Source organism: Molothrus ater, chromosome 4, assembly GCF_012460135.2.
Source record: "Molothrus ater isolate BHLD 08-10-18 breed brown headed cowbird chromosome 4, BPBGC_Mater_1.1, whole genome shotgun sequence".
NCBI lineage: Eukaryota > Metazoa > Chordata > Aves > Passeriformes > Icteridae > Molothrus > Molothrus ater.
In genome coordinates, this window is record NC_050481.2 from 67,388,717 (window position 1) to 67,404,620 (window position 15,904).

Genomic DNA, 15,904 nt, shown 5'->3' on the forward strand with positions numbered 1-15,904 from the left:
GGTTTATGATCTGACATAATTACTGATCTGAGAAATGTGACACAAAAAGGTGAAAATAATTAATTACGCAGCATAGAGGATGTGTGCCCTGGGTATTAAACCAAACAATTACAGCTCAAGTGATGAGGAGAAAATCAGCATAGCATAACCAGTGATAAAAATTAGCTGTGAGGAATATTAGTAAGCTGTAATATGTATTAATATATTTTAAACATAAAGCCTGATCCATTTTTTAACTGTATGAATTTAACAAAAAAATGGTGTAATGACACTGTGTGTGGTCCAGCTGCACCTGGAAAGGAGGAGGAGAAGGAAAGATGTTCTCATTTTCAAAGTGATTTTTCCAATTTGTCAAGCTTTTTAAATCCTCAAAAAGTCTTTGCAGCTTTATTTCACTCAGTACAAAGGTGATGCATTTCAGATTAAAGATGAGCTTAAAGACCTAAAATGGCTGGGTTTTTGTACTGAAAACTTGTGAAGTTTATTTACTTCCCCTTCCAGGAACTTTAATGGGAGTTTTATCATCCCTGTAACTGCCATAACATTGACAGCTGGGACCAGGAATTTTTTTCAGAGCATGAGACTTTTCTAATTTTACACCTACCAACACAAACACCTCTTACACTTCCTTAATGATACTTCCAGCCTTGTGAAAGTCATGTCAGACCATCAACATTAAATGTAGTGAGCAAAACAGTAAAGGATCAGTCACTGGGTTTGACTACAGGAAATAACATAAACTATTTTTTTACTGGAAAGAGAAGACTTTGTACAAGAATGTCTGAGTGAAAGATAAAACCATCAATCATGTTGGAAAGCAAAATGCTTTTGATGATTTATGTTGTTTCTGGAAGTCAGTAACAGAAAGATGAAATTCAGCAGGAGAAAAAAAGTGACTATGAAGCCAAATAGCTCAGATCTGTAAACCTCCCAACATGTCAATATCCAAGTTCCCTTGGGGATGTAGAGTTAGAAATATTCTTAATCACACTAAATTCAAAGTTCATCTCATGCTGTATTGTTAAAATTATGTGCACATGAATTTGATCATGCAAAAAACCCCACAGAAGCTGAAGTGCCTGCTGACTGGAATGATCTTTTTTATTGTACACCAAACTCTAAATTCCCTCATGGTGGTCTTCCAGTGCAGGATTAATTAAAGAAAATACTACATCAAGTATCCTTTCTACTTATAAATGTCTCACAGGTTTGTGTAATCTCCTACTGAAGCTATTACTAGAATGCCTTATAGATCAAAATCTCTAATTAAACATTAATTCCCTTAAAACATTTTCAAAGCCTTAATTTCAGTAACTTGCAAGTTTTATTTGCCTGCCACAGCATGCTGGCTTCTTGTAATCAGTATTTAATAACCTGTACAGTTTAATCCCAATGTAATGTATTTGGCAATGACAAATGAAATTGAAAAACCCTGCTGTAAATCTAGATGGTACACTGGGATGCTTTTCTTACTGTCTTAATTTATTGCAGGAGAAAAAAGAAAGTCCTGTCTCCCTTTAACTCTTAAATGAGTATTATTTTTTGAAGAGGAGATTATAATTCTTTCCTTGACTTTTATAGGTAATTTAGTGAGGATTGGAAGAGTGAAGAGTCGAATCCAACAGCTCATAAGTAATGCACCAAAACCTTGTCTAATTGAAGAGCAAGCAGATAATCACACTTTCTCCTGAGAGGGTTTTTGGGGTATGATCCACTGCATATGAGCACTTTGGGAAAACTCAGCCTCTTTGCCACAGACCACCACTTTTTGGACAAGGGTACTTGCAGGTTTCTCTGCAGGTCAGCTGTGGGCTATGGTTTTTCATTTCAATTACGAAATGTTTCTTTCATCCTTATTTGAGAGCTCAAGCAGCACATGCTGACCCTGGCTGGGGTTTGGGGGCTACACTGGGGGTTTCTGCTCAGGCTCTGTGTTTTTCCTGTGCAGGTGCTGCTGTGATAGCCCTGCCTGTCCACAGCCTTTCCCAGCCTCCTTCCAGAGGCTCCCCAGCAGCCCAAGGCCATTGCTGCTCCCTCATCTGATCCTTGGAAGCTGCTCAAGGACTTGCTTTGTTGTGATTCATATCTCTGATGCCCACAAATGCCCAGTGGGCTTCATTTCCAGTTCCTGGGATGCTCTGCCTCACCAACATCGTGGCCTCAGCACCAGCAAGGCTGGCCAAGAGCTTTTATCACTTTTAAAGCAAATCAGCAAAAATCTTGCAGCAGATTGAACACCCTCAGCTGTAGAATCATTAGAAAAATCTTCTCTGCTCACTGGATTGTAGAGCTGGAGGTTTTGCCACATGTGACAGTCATAATCACATCTAAACATTACTCAGAGGTTCAGTGTCATTTCATCCATCCTGCCTGGGCAATTTCTTGCCTTTTCTGTTTTTCAACTTAACCACTTTTGGTTCATGTATAAAGGATAAAAAAGGTAGGATTCTTTTTTTCCTGAAAATCAGATGGACATATTTTTAAGCTCCCAGGCAGGCACAGTTCCATGTTCCCTCTCCACAGATGAGTTTGGCCTGTGTCAAGTTGTGAAGGGGAAAACCCATCTGGTTACTTAGCTGGGATTTTTTTTCCCTGGAGTAAATCTAATACCTGAGCCTTAAAAATCATGGATGTTCTAGAGACAGTGAACTGAAAGTAAAGTTGATTACATCTCCCATTTTCCAGGTCAGCAGGGAATATTTCATCCAAGCTCCTTTATCTCAAGTGACTTTTTTTTCACTTCAAGTGCTCAGAATTCTGGACACCAGTCAGAGGATGTTGTTCATTATTGTTCCAGCCAGGACATGGCATATTGGAATTACTCTTTAAGGACTCTCAGGACACTGCCAACCCAACCACCCATGTCCTTGTGGGGCAATTCCACTGGGCAGATGTTAACTGGGAAAAGAGAGGTCCAGGAGAGCCCCAAGACACCTGGATGAGAACTTCTTGGCAGAGGATCTCAGGGAGGTAATGTGGAGAGGTGCCCTCTGTGCTTTGCTGCTTGTTCCCAGAGAGGCTCTCGTGGGTGAGGGGGTGACAGGTGGCTGTCTTGGCCACAACGACCATGAAAACACTGATTTTCAAATCTCTGGTGCTGCTGGAACCCATCTGGGTCCTGAGGTGGCTCACTGAGCACTGCTGGCAAATCAGCATCTTCTATTGGCATGTCCTCCTGCAGGGAAGGTGTTGGGTGCTTTGAGTCTCTGTGCAGTAACCAGGGACAATTATAGTAAACAAGGTGGCCCCCGTGGCAGGGAGAAATGATGAGGAGGACTCCATATTATCAGAAGGCTAATTAATTACTTTATTATACTATATTATTCTACATTATATTACACTATATTACATTACATCTAAACTGAATCTGCACAAAGCACCCAACTCAACTCAACTGCACAGAATCTTGTGACTGTCTGCTGACAGACAGCTTGGACACGTGCTTGGCCCTGACAGGCCAAGGAAAAAAAACACCATCACTTTGGGTAAACAATCTCCATATTGCATTCCACTTTGGCACAACACAGGAGCAGCGAATGAGATAAGAATTGTTTTGATCATTCTTTTCTCTGCTTCTCTCACTGCTTCTCTCAGGTGTGAATCCCACAGACAGTGACAATTCTCCAGAGCCCTTTGCAAAGATTAAAAAAAATTTATTGACCACTGAAGTATCCCAAGCGAACTGATTTGAATCTGGCAGTGGGCACTAATCATCCAGCTGCAGCTCCATGCAGGAGCACCAGAGCAGGGTGCACAGAGCCTGCAGAGCCCGCCGGGAGGGCTGCCTGTGCACGGCCCGCAGCTCCCCGAGGCTCTGGGCTGCCAGCTGGCTCCGGGAGGAGCAGGGAGAGCAGCAGGGGCTGGCGGGGCCGGGGCTCTGTGTCCCTGCTGCTGGCAGCTGCTCGTCGGAGGCAGAAGGAGTGGCCCCCTCCTCCTGGAGAGAGTCCCGCAGGAGCTCCGGATAGTCGGGGTTGACCCACACCGTCCTGATTGTGATCCGGCGCCAGTTTTCCTGCGGGGATGTTCTGCTGCTGTTGTTTTCCCCCTGGGATGGCTTGGGGGTTCTGCTGACTTCCCCTTGGGAAAGCTCTCGCTCCACGTAGTTTCCCCCTGGGCACGGCTGGAGGGGATGGCAGATTTCCCTCTGCTCCTCCTCGCTGGACCAGGACCCTTCCCCAAGCTCTGGCGCTTCCAGCGCTGACCCAGGCCCGCTGAGGGTCGGGGCTGTCCCCTGGGCAGATGAGGGGCCTGGGGGAGAGCAGGGGCTCTGCAGGGGTGGGACGTGGCTCTGTGCCCCTGCTGAGGACACCTGCTCGCCCAGGGCTGCTGCCTCTGCTGCCTCAGGAGGGGCATTTGGGCAGCGCTGCTCGTTCTGGGGCCGCCTGAAGTTCATCTGTGGGACAGAGGAGGCATGGCGTGGAGGGGGCTGTCTTGGCACAGCTCCAGCTCAGCCTTGTGCCACCACCAGCCTCTCCATCCTGCCCCACTGCTCATCCTTCACCTCTTCAGGCTCAGCAGCCCCTGGGTGGGCAAGGATTTGGGATTCACCTTCTCCCGGTTGGGTGTGTCTGTCATGCTGTCCTGCAGAGGTTCTCAGGCCGCTGCTGCCTCCTGAGAAAGGTGCTCTGGGACAGTGGCACACCAGGCCTCTGCGCCCAAAAAACCCCCAGAGGTCACAGTGGCCTCTGGGCACAGCAGGGCCCCTATGTCACAAGGAGCCCTGGAACATGCCTCTGTCACCAAGGGACACAAAGGACACTGTCACAAAAGGGACACCCCAGCAACCACAGAACCCCCCAGAGCTAGCTGTGCCCAGCACAGGACAGCCCTGCTCTCCCCTCCAAGCCCCTGGCTGGTCTGATCCCACCAGACCCTCCCTCTGGACTCCTGATCCCTCTGGATCAGGACTGACTTGGCCTTGGGCCTTTTTTCTCTCCAAGCCTTGATGGGGGCAGCTCACATAGGGGATCATTCCTAGAGGTGTTCTGTGTTTTAACTCAGCTCTCCCACTCAGCTGCCTAAAAGTGGTGCAGTCACCAAGTGCCTAATGTGAGCTCTTGAAGCTTATTTCAGTCATCCAGCTTGGGAACATTTTGGTTACAAAGGGGAAAATAAGCTTTGTTTGGTCAATGAATGCTTAGAAAACTCAAACTTTTATTGATAAATAATACTCGGAGCTCCAAACCAAATATTCAGTTAATGAGACAGAAAAAAAAGCTGGTGCTTTTTCTTTACCAAATATTCAGTAAATGAGGCAGAAAAAAAGCCTGATGCTTTCTAGTCTTCATTTGACTAATTTAAGAGAAATAGATAAGATAAAACCAGTGTGAGAGAGAGAATCCACATGTTGCTGTTACTCTGTGTTGGATAGCTGCCTTCCCCAAGAAAAATTCACTGGAGAAATTCACACCCTAAGGCCTGTATTTATTGCTTGAGGAGTAAGTGAGGTATTTCAGGGATGTCATTATTTACAGGATCAATATTGCTATTTAGCCAGATGGCTGGCCAAGCACAGACAAATGCTGTCTGCTATAATTCCTTTATTTGTCTATTGATCCATCTCTGCACCCATTTTGCTGATCAAACAGATGGATAGAGCAGGACCAGGAACAACTTATTCCTACTTTTCCCACATCAGTAATAGGATTTATCTCACATAACTTCCCACTCAAAAGCTACATGAGCTTGGACAAACCTGGAGCCTTATGGAAAGAACAAAATGGATTCACCCCATCTATTTTAGGCAGAACCCCTCACCTCCTGGGGCAGCCCACCCCAGACAAAAGCAACCTACATCCCCTCCTGCCTACAAGTCTCAACACCAGAGAACTACATTAACACTTTAGCAAAGTGTTGCATTGCTTAGAGCAGAAAATGTGATTCTAGGAGGACTGTGTAGAAGTGGAAAGGATGGCTGCAAGAATTTCCTGGATTCAGAATATTCATGGAGGATGTAGAGAGATTTTTTTCAGATCTGCTCAAGCATTCAGAGTACCTCATGTTGGCCCAAGCTGTTGCTTACTTGCTAGGAAAACATGATCTAGTTAAAGGTTTCTGATCACAGGGTGACAACCCACGGTGAGGGTTCCTCACCTCCACACCAAGCAGGAACAGCTCCAGTGAAGTGGGTGGAGCTGATGAACCAGAAATCACTGTCAGCTGCAGATGGATTCCCAGATGGAGAGGAAAGATGTTTTGAAAGATTGAGTGAAATGCAGTTTTAAAAATCCAGGTGTTTCGCAGAAGGATCCCTGATGGAACACATTCACTGAGCTTGTTCTGTGCAGAGGTGTGATCAGGGGGAGGATATGGAGATTAATGTGCTGAAAAATTCCATGGAAATGTATGGGAGTGGGGGATGCTTTCTGGGAACCAGCCAGGTCACTGCAGAAACATAACAGGTGATTTTTGGAGAGTGAGATGAAGCCAAAACACTCAAATTTATGTTGTTTATCTCCTCATCACAGAGATGGTGACAGTGGCTGTGCTGGGGATGAGGCTGTTTGCCAGTCACCCCCTACATCCAATATCAGCCCTGTCATTGCCTTCAGCACCCACAGAGGTCTGATTTAACACACTCAGGTGCTAGCAGCCAGGTTGCTAAAGAGAATTTCTGGGCTGTGACCAAACCTGACCAGCCATGGGGCTGTTTGTTTTTCAATACAGTTCCAAGAAGACAAAAGAGATGAGCATCTCAGTTTTCACCTGGCAATAGTAGCTGTCACCCCTGCTGATAAACAGATGGTTTGAAACCATCCTGTTTTTCTGGAAACAAGGCAAGGCCTCTCCAGACAAACATGAGCAATGCTTGGGGAAGTCAGCCTAAACAGTCAAGGCAAAACACATGAGGAACCTTTGGTGTCTTGAGGATGATCACTGGGGCATCTCTGATCCAGCTCCATGCCCTGAGGATGGGCTGGTCTGATGGGCACAGCTTGGGAAGTTCACCAAAGGGAGGAAGTCTCCCTGGGTCTCACAGGGTGCTTCCCAGGCTGACATGGGGCAGAGGAGGGGCTATATCTATTTATATCTATCTATCTGTCTGTCTATCTATCTATCTATCTATCTATCTATCTATCTATCTATCTATCTATCTCTATATCTATCATCTATATATATCTATCTATACATCTATATCTATCTATATCTATATCTAATCTATCTATATCAGCTATATCTATATATATCTCTATATCTATATCTATATCTATATCTATATCTATATCCATATCTATCCATATCTACATCTAATCTATCTATATCATCTATATCTATCTATATCTATATCTAATCTCTATATCTATATCTATATCTATATCTACATCTACATCTAATCTATCTATATCATCTACATCTATATCTACATCTACATCTAATCTATATCTATATCCATATCAATATCTATATCCATATCTATCTATATCTACATCTATCTATATCTATCTATATCTATATATCTACATCTATATCTAGTCTATATCTACATCTAATTTATCTATATCAGCTATATATATCTATATCTATATCTACATCTACATCTACATCTACACCTAATCTATCTATATCATCTATATCTGTATCTATCTCTATATCTATATATCATCTATATCTATATCTATAGCTATGATTAATGTTTTCATCTAGGATTTGTTAGATTGATTTAAAAAAAGCTGGGCCACATATTGAGGATGGGGGGTGGTTGAAAATATTTATTCTCAACCACCCTTTTCTCCCCTCTTTTCTCCCAGGCAAATTGTGGGCCAAGTTTATCTTCCCTGCAGTCACAAAAGGAGTTGGCACCAGGCTTGGGAGAGCTGTGGTTTGGTGTCATCTCAAAAGAAAGCACCACTGAGTCCAGCAGAGAAGTTCATTTAGCAAAGCCTGTCAGCTTGAACAGACTCACTGGCCTCAGTTGGTTTTAGGCTACATCTGAATAAGATGGACAAAGCATTGCTTTAAAGTGAGGAAGAGGAATTTGACTAAAGCCACTGTAATAATTAATCTTGTGATGGGCAAGTCATGCAAATTAGGTGAATGTAGAGAGGCTGGGAACCCTCTGCCCAGGCCTGAGGCAGTTCAGACACCTTTGTGCCACTCTAGGTTCCTCTTACAGTGGAGAGATGTGGGTCCTAACCCATGGTCCACCCCTGCTCTGTGGTCCACCCCAACGTGGAGGAAGCACAGCCAGAATCAGCCATTTAAAACCTCACCTTTCAAATATTTCTCACAGGTAAATCTAATAAAAATCATATTTTGTCACACACAGGTGTGTTTGATGAGTGGTGCTTCACTGTGGTCTCCTACAGGACCTGGGTTTGTCTCATTCTAAACCTGTCAATAGTCCCGGTGAATTTAAACACTGCAAATATTTCAGTTTGTGGGTGAATGTGCCTGGGTGTTTCAGTGGAGTGTGAGAGCAGACAGCTAACACTCCCCTGTGGCACCCACTGAAGTGGTGTAGCCAAGCAGAAACCCCAGTGAGCTGAGAAAAAGCAGGCTCCTGCCTGTGCTTCCAAAGCCCTGTGATGGGACATCTCCCAGAGAGATGGGAGCACATCCAGTGGGTTCCTCTGAAACCCACTGCAGGTCTGACTCAAAGCTCACTCAGGGTAAAAGTGCCATTGATTTTCTGTGGGATTTTAAATCTGTTTTTCCATTAAATGCACTCAGCTTTTAGAGAAGGACAGTTGGGATATGAACTAATTTAGCTGAAGTTCCTGGACTTTGCCATTTCATGTCCATTTTAGGATTGAAGTTAAACTAGGTTCTTCACAGAATCACAGAACAAGCTGAGCTGGAAGGGACTCCCAAGGATCATCCAGTCCAGCTGCTGGCCCTGCACAGCCCCATCCCCAGGAGTCACCCCCTGTGCCCCAGAGCATTGTCCAGACACCCCCTGAGCTCTGCCAGGCTGGTGCTGTGACCACTGCCCTGGGGAGCCTGCTCAGTGCCCAGCCACCCTCTGGGGGCAGAACCTTTTCCTGATATCCCACACAAACCTCCCCTGACACAGCTTCAGGCCATTCCCTGGCTCCTGTCACTGTCACCACAGAGCAGAGATCAGTGTCTGTCCTTTCTCTTCCCCTCACAAAGTTTTTTCACAATTCAGCACAGTGAGAACACTCCCACCAAGATACTGCTTCTTATAAGTAAGGTGCTGTTGTTCTGACAATCACTTTTGCTTTCTTTTTCTTTTACTTTTTTATTGGTTTTAAGTTTGGTGTTTTTGGGTTTTGTTTGTTTTTTTCTTTTTTTTTTTTTTTTTTTGGTTTTTTTTTGTTTGTTTTGTTTTTTCACCCTCAGGGGATGCTTTAACAGCAATTTCACAGGAATTCAGTTTTGGTTTTGTTTGCAATAATTGTTGTCACTGGAGTGAAAAAGAAATCCACAGGAGCAATTACTGGTCATGAGAGAGTGAATAAATGAATTAATTATCTTCAGCTTTGCTATTATTTTCATGCACACAATGATGGCACAGGCTGGTGCACTGACTACAGTGTGTTTAGGGGAGGGAGAAAAATTCTCAAAAAACCTGTGGGAGATAATGAGTCTGAACCTCCCCCCTGAAAACAGTGTATTTTAGTTCTGTGGCAACCTCAGTGCCAAGACCTGAGGATGAGCAGGTTCCTATGGCTGACACCAGCAGAGACAGAAATCAGATTGCCTTGGGAACAGAGAAGGAATATTCTTCCCTGACCTTCACATGGGCTGAAGCAACCGTGCTTGCTCCTTCACCTTCCAATCATTTGCCTTTCTGCCATGAGCTGCTAAAATAGGGCAGAGATAGAGCCAGCCTCTGTGGCAGTTTGGCATCTAAAATTAGCTCCTGCAACAGAAAACACCTTGAGTTTGGCCTGATTAAGTTCAGTTGATGTTTTTGCTATTTCTTCACTATTTCAGTAGGAGGAGGTGGGTGGCTGCTTGTGTGTTCCAGGACCATCAAGCATCATCAGCCACAGTGACAACACAAATGCCATATGCTGTACCCAGGGAAGGAGCAGGAAAGTCACTGCCAGCACTGAAATTATCAGAATAAAGACAAAAATAATATCCTGTGGTCACTTTGCTTTCCTGTCTCCAGCACAGTTGTTTGTGTCCCACATCAGCTTCTCCACAGCTTTCTGCTGTAGTTTCAAAGGGTCAGGGTGGTCCTGCACACGAATTTCCTTCATACTGAACAAACTGCAAAGCCTTTTTGTGCCCCAAATCAGAGGATTTGAGAAACACGTGATTTTTTTTTTTCCCTCAAGAAAAGTGTGTCCTATATCACCCTGCACTTTCTGAGGACAAAACCTTGGTTTTGCTTAGTTGTCTTCGTATTTTGCTCCTCAGTTAAACCTGCGAAAGTTGTTCTTCAGCCGAGGCTGCTCAGGAGGGAGCAGTCAAACAGTGAAGCAGCTGTGACATCTAGTGGTGTTTGTGGCTGTTACAATGCACGGAAAAATCCGGGCATCGTGGAGTGGTTTGGGTTGGAAGGGACCTTAAAGATCACCTTGTTCTAACCCCTGCCAAGGGCAGGGACACCTTCCACTAAACCAGGCTGGTCAGGGCCTTGTCCTTGAATAATTCTAGGATGGGGCAGCCTCAGCTTCTCTGGCCAATGAAAAATATATATTAAATAATATTTAAAATGAAATATATATATACTGAGTGAAACTGATTTTGTGCTTTAAAGGATATAGCCAGAGGGATCTCACAAAGGTCTCAAGTGCTGCCACAGCAGTGCCTTCACCACTGCTGCTCCAACTTTAACTGCAAGGATATGAAATGAGGATTAGCCCCTGTGGATTTAGTTTAGACATTTGTATACTTTTTGTAGACATTCAAGAACTAGTCCTGATCAAAGGATTTCAGTGGAACATTAACTTGGTCCTGCAGAACTTTGCACACTGACATTGCTGTGTCAGCAAAATTTCTGCAATTTCTGCAAAATTAAAAACCTGAAATAAAAGTCTTCCCTTTAGAAAACATCTGCGTTCTTTTAATGTTGTCAGTTACTTTTGCAAGGACAAAGCTGGCTTCAGTGTAACAAGAAATTAGAGCAAATATATTTTTTTCTTTAGGTTCAAGATAAATCCTGCCATGGAATAAACCTATATTCATATTTTATTCTGGGGCTGTTAAGCCTCCAGAGAAATGGTGGACTTTAGAGAACTTCTACTTTTCATCAATCCCACAGTGCCTGAAAAGAAAAGCAATTTTAGTGCAAAAAATTCCAAAGATGTGTTTGTGAAGCTGCTGTGGCCAGCTCTGGGATTTCCAGACTGCACACGACCTGTCTGACCACTGAAAATGAGCTGATGGCATCCAAAAAGGGAGTAAAAATGTAATTTGTCAGCTCAGTATTTCTTAAGGTGCTAACATATATTCAGATTGGGCAGGGCTCTGAGGAACTTGGTCTAGTGCAAGATATCCCTGCTCATGACAGGGAATTGGCTTAGAGGGCCTTTAAATGTTCCTTCCAACCCAAAGCATTCTGTGGCTCTGCGATGCAGAATTAAATGGGAGCTGCAGCTGAGCTTCTCTCTGTGCTTTTGTGCATGTGTCTCCAGGAGAGGTGGGTGAACATCACTGGAACTAAGGGAATAGCCCCAGGAGACTGCTGGAGGGACAAGTTTGTCACCTGGGGATAAGAAAAGCCACCAGTTCCTGCTGCAGGACCCCAGAACCCTGCCCTGCCCTGCCCAGTCGTCCTGCAGTGGCCCAACCAATCTCCCAAGGAAATAGCTGATGACAATGATGGGGGAACAGGGCAAAAGGGATGGAGCTGGATTTACTGCGCTCCCTGGTGAAGGTGAACACATTGTTCCATGTGTTTGTGACTTCTGGGCACACCAGACCAGACCAGACCAGACCAGACCAGATCAGACCAGACCTGATCTCTTGTAGGCTGTGCTACATTTAGTCAGGTTGAGACCTTCCTCTTGGCTGTGGCTTTTGGGTGCTCCCAGTCCTCACCCCTCTTTTATTTTCTGACGCTGATGTTCAGAATTGTTTCTTAAACCCCACAGGAGTAAAAAAAAAAAATCAATGCTCCATGACTAATTATGTACAGACACTTGAACCACAGCATTTCAGGGATGCTGAGGTCAAAAGGAATGTTCTGATTTCCACTGCTGCACTTCTGGCCCTTAGATGTCAGGGTTTTATCAGCTTTCAGCTCAACTCCTGCTGAGATGCACCCTACAATCCTGAAACCTGAAAAACCAATGTGGCCTCCAGGGAAGAAGGGATCACGCGGAAGAAGAAGAATCACACAGGGATTAATTGGTTTTTGGTGGAGTCTTTTTCAGGGCAAAGAATGAGGATTGGAATGAAATGGTCTTCAAGGTCCCTTACAACTCAAACCATTCCATGATTCTATGAAATAATTAACAGCCAAACTCAATTCCTGACAGCAGGGGGACAAGCCATGGCCAGAGGCTTTTCTGGCATATGCATTTCAAGGAACTTGCAGCCCATTTTGCTCCTGCTTCTTCCAGTATGGCAGAGGCTTTGCAGGATCCTGTATCCTGCTCCAACACCAGGAAAACCCCATGCAGGGTCTCTGAGAACAGAATTTGTCCCAGTCTGCTGTTTTCCCTTTGTGAACCCCTCCCATCTTCTGGTCTGCTTCACTCCTTGTTACCAGCAGTGCAACCTGATGATCTGGAAGTGCAGCTCTGCAGGATGTGACCTTTCCCAGCTCTGTGGGGCAGCCCCAGGTCTGACACCCCTGTTTTCAATAAACCAGATCACTGTGCTTGGCTGCCCTGTCTCCAGCAGGGACAAAGGCAGTGGAAGGTGAATGGCTGCAGCCCAGTGAACTGCTACAAAAACCCATCAAATGTCAAGCTTTTCTCTAAGACCTGGAGCTGCTGAAGCATTTCTGGCAAAATTTACTGAATAAAATGAGTAAGCTCTGATAAACCCCTGATATGTGACAGAGCCAGACTTGGTTCAAATCACAGAGCAAAGGAAAAAAAAAAACACTATTTAGATGAAGATAAAAAACCCCACTATTTAGATGAAGATAAAAAAAACCACTATTTAGATGAAGATCATCACAGGTCTTTGGCAGCATCTTCCTTCCAGGAGAAATCCAAGCCATGATGGACCTGAAAGGATCATTTTGGGGCTGGCAGGCTGCAGGTGTCCATCCTTGGGACTTCCCAGTGTTTCCAATGTTGATGTTGTGACCACAGTTGGTGCCAAGCTGAAATCTGATCTCCTGTTTGTGAAGCACTGTAGAAATGTCAGCCTTTTTAGAAATAGCAAGCCACAGCTTAGGGGACAAGGGTAGTATTTGTGTGCTTCTTTATTTTCATTTGGCATTAATAATACTGAGCCCCCCAAAGTAACTATACCAATAGTAGCACAAAAGTTTGCAGGATTTTTCAGAAGCAAAATATAGAATTTGTTTGCTGAAAGCATAATGGGGACTGCACAGAAAAAGAGCAAGCTGGATGATCCTTTTCTTGCTCCACCTTCACCCTCCCTGCTGTAACTCTTCACTGGTCTTTATCTCTGCTCTCTGGAGTTACAGAAGTCCCAGCAAAGTTAATTTCTAACTAATTCCTCAGCAGATGCTCTCAGCCATAGCTCTGTTACTGAAAACCATAGGCTGCAGGTTAAAAATAAAGCAGGTTAAAGCACAAGTGTGGCTAATCCCTCCAGAGGGAATCCTCAGCTCTGAATTTCTCTGTGCTCTTTTCAAAGGAAAGGAGAGCAGTGGTCCAGCTCCTCCCAGTCACTTTCCCAGGGCTGAGATGCTGGGATTGTTTTTACTTACAGCCTATAAATTAAATTATAGAAACCCATAAACTTGTCTGTTTTTAGAAGGGGCATCTTCCCTTAGCTGCTGGAACGTGAGGCCAGGTTTAGTTTCACATTTGGGTTCCTGCCTTGATTCCAGGGAGATGGTGGGGAATGATCAATTTATTTGCACATCCCTAGGCTCCAGTGATAGGAGGTGATGATGCCACTACAACTAACAAGACTCATGAGGATTTCAGGCTGCTGGGCTGTTTTATTGAGGGTAAGACCAGACATCAGATCAGACATCAGACAGCAATCAGACATCAGCTGATGCCAGAAAGGTAGGTCCAGAGTCATCACTGAGGTGAGTAAGGGCTAAACCAGCTCAAGAACTTGTCCCTGGTTTAGCAATTCCCTAAATACAGGTTTCCCCTCCAAGGATGGCCTTCCTGCTAAACCCTCCCTATTGGAACCTGCATTGGTCAATGGGATGTCTTTTAGCTCTGGCCAGGAACAGCAGGAGACAAACCTGCTTCAGATTCTGAATGGGAAATCAGGGGTGTTTTTGATGCTGTTAAATACCTGCCCACAAAGTCCATTTTGTGGCTGTACCAACTGTGCAGTTTGTACAGATGCCAGGCTGAACACAACCTGAAGTTTTTTAATCTGGAGCTTTTAGTTTTTTAGTCTGAGTTTATTGATGGATCAAGTGTGTGACTCCTGCCACACAGTTACAGAATGGTTTGGGTTGGAAGGGACATTAAAAACCACCCTAGGTCCTACCCCCTGCCATAAGTGGGGACACCTCCCACTAGGCCAGGCTGCTCAGAACCCCATCAGGTCAGGTCTCAAACACTTCCAGGGATGGGGAATTCACAGCTTTTTGGGCAACAAGATTATCCCAAAGGATTTCTGCCTGGTGGGAAGCTCACCACAATGTTTGTGGCATGAAGGGCTGCAGTCCCAGGACAGTGAGCAGTCCTTGGGCCACTAGAACTGGGTCAGACCTGAGCTTTGTGAGGCAGCCCCTGTCACTGCTACCTGAGTGTTGATAATTGCTGTATTGTTTCTCCCTGGGCTGAATGGGTGCTTTCTAGGCAGTTGAATAAATCAGCAAAATTAATGTTGTTGGGACAGAGTGTTCTCTGACAGGAACCAAACCACTGCATTAAAAAAATTGAAAATAAGTTTACTTTTCCTCAATCCATGTATGTCAGGCTAATTAGATATTGTACAGCTTGTTTCTATACCCTGAAACTTTAAGAGTTAGAGTGATGATGCCTTGCATTAATGTTAATTACAGAATCAAGACTCTATACACAGTAAGGTTTTGAATGCAAAGGACTGAAGAGATGTTTCTGCTACTGAGGTTTAAAAAAACAAGCCATCAAACCAACAACCCCTACCTCATTTTATATGATCCTATTAAAAACACTAAAAAAGTGAAATGTTCCTGTATACAGAATGCAATCGGCAGCTAACTCAAATTCTATAATCTCCACAAGACTCTTAGTGAAAGCCTCAAGGAAAAATTGATTTGGAAACGGATCCAGGTATAAATCTTTTAGTAGTGAGGGGGTTCCTTATAAAATCAGTGTGTGTGTCCTCCTAAGGGGATAGATACTTCATGAGAAGCTTAACATTTGGATGCTTCATTCATTACAGCCTCCTTCCAACCTCAGTTTTAGGGACACAATTAATTAATAAATCAGAAAGAAATCAGAGTATGACTTGCTTGTTTATTTTTGCTCTGAAGCAATACTTTGTCTCTTTTCTCAACCACTCCCATAGCCCTCCCCACCCCATCTATGCCCAGAAATACACAATTATTTGGACTGGTTACAGTAATGTTTCTCGAGGCAGTTGATGGCATGGCTTGAATCAGGTAACACACAGTGGCTCCTCCCAACCTGACCCATCCTGTGATCCTGTGAGGCGATGGAGTCACGGAATCACAGAACAAGCTGAGTTAGAGGGGACTCCCAAGGATCATCCAGTCCAGCTGCTGGCCCTGCACAGCCCCATCCCCAGGAGTCACCCCCTGTGCCCCAGAGCATTGTCCAGACACCCCCTGAGCTCTGCCAGGCTGGTGCTGTGACCACTGCCCTGGGGAGCCTGCTCAGTGCCCAGCCACCCTCTGGGGGCAGAACCTTTTCCTGATATCCCA